This window comes from Hipposideros armiger, unplaced genomic scaffold, assembly GCF_001890085.2.
Source record: "Hipposideros armiger isolate ML-2016 unplaced genomic scaffold, ASM189008v1 scaffold_994, whole genome shotgun sequence".
NCBI classification, from domain to species: domain Eukaryota; kingdom Metazoa; phylum Chordata; class Mammalia; order Chiroptera; family Hipposideridae; genus Hipposideros; species Hipposideros armiger.
In genome coordinates this window covers 136,844-138,863 of record NW_017732344.1, presented here as the reverse complement: position 1 = coordinate 138,863, position 2,020 = coordinate 136,844, and positions in this window count along the sequence as shown.

The following is a 2,020-nucleotide window of genomic DNA, read 5'->3' as shown; positions in this document are numbered from 1 at the left end:
TATATATATATATATATATATATATATATATATATTATATAATATATATATTTGTGTGTATATGTATATACACACACACTGCATTTATAGATAAAGCAATATTACTGAGTTATGTAATAGAATAACATTCATATGAGGTAAATGGCAGGACCTGCCATAACCTGGAGACCCACAATCTAGGCAGGGAATCTAGATAAATTACAGATCAAAAGAGTTAAGTCACCATCTCTGTTTTACTGTGAAATATATAAAGTAAAACTACAGAATCATCATGTCACATCACCCTCCTTATCCTAACACACACAGCTGCACACATACACTTTTAACTGGACTGATGCCCCACACAGAAGCAGAGATAAAGCCCTAGCACAACCTCACTGGGAAAATTTCTTTGTGTAGAGTGGGCACAGTGAAAGAAGGCAAAGATGAGTTAAATATTAATAAGGTGAAAAAATATAGCATCCTTTCTAACAATCTATTAGATGCTATTTTTCTATATGAATATAGTGTTACCCCTTGACTCTTAGCTTTGAGTTATTCAAAAAGAAAGCTGTAATTCATTCCTTCTGCAGGGCTTACATGGCGTGTATTTGGTGACATTTCATCTCTTCTGTCTCAACTCTTGCCACTTGTTCTCATTATTTCTGCTGCACAAGTACTAACCTATTAGGTTGAGCTACATGAAATTGCCAATATTGCACCATTAAGACTGTAAAACTGGCAATTTCGTATTTCAGCCCCTAACTTTATTTCACCAGTCTCAGCACGTTACCATGGTCTGGGCTCTAGTCTTTGCTCAGGTTAGCTCTCCTTCCGTTGCTTTCCCATACCCAGCCCCTTCCTGCTTTCCTTGGCCAGCTCTGACTCATCATGTAGGTCACTGCTTTCATGCCTCTTTCTCTAGAAAACCTTCACTGAAAAAAAAAATAATAATACACACACACACGTTCTGTGCTCCTCATAATCAGAAAAGGGTACAGAGACTTGAACCTTTGTTTTTCTCACAGATAGTTATCTATGGCATCTCCTGTTTGGAGTACAGTCAGGTTGAATGCCTCTGCCTACGCTGTTTATTATTCTGTTTCTGACAACTACCCCATGCTAGAAATACTTGCATAGGTTGGGGATATATTCATTCTTTGTGTTAATTAAAGCTTTTTTCAATGGCATTCACCTTCCTCAGTCAGATAAGCAATTGCAGCTACCTGCTGCAAATGTGTTATTCTCTAAATTGGAGAAATTCCCCAAGCTTTACACTTTCTGCTCAAAACTAGTTTTATATACAAACAATTGATCCTATTACAGTCAGAGGGAGAGCTATAGTTTTCACCTTATTAGTCACCAGTACAATTCCAGGTGCTGCCAGTCCCTAATCTGATTCTAATCAATATGGATTGATATTTGTTCTGACATTAGGATGCTTCAGTAAAAGAGCATCACAAGGTGCTATTATAGATCCAGATATTACTTCTACAGCAGCCTGAGCTTGAATCTTTTGAAATGGATAAAACTTTCCTAACTCAGCAAAAATTGATTGCTGATTTTTAAGTGGGCATTTCTAATCATTCAACAATAGAATAGACACAACTTTTTTTTTTTTTGGAAAAGTGATCACCACAGGAGTGTAGCAATCATTGATATAAAAAGACAACCTGAAAGTTTTTCCTCTAAGAAAAATACGTTGACATATCTTCTAAAGTAATTATTACCAGCCTAGAGCTATACCATAAAGCAAAGATACAGGACAATACTGAAATTTAGACCATAAAACAATTTGAACTATCAACCAGGTAATCACACCAGGTTATGTAAAGTAGTTTCTGAAGATTTTAATGTTTAGGGCAAAAGAGCCACTAAATCTATTATAATTATAAACAAACTTTAGTATGTCAAAATAAAAATAAAGTCTTACCTATATAAAAATACAACCTTTTCCTGAAATGTGTTCATAGACATACCAAAATGTAAAGAAAGAAATTCTCAGACTACATGCTTCACATCCAAATCAACCTGATTAAAC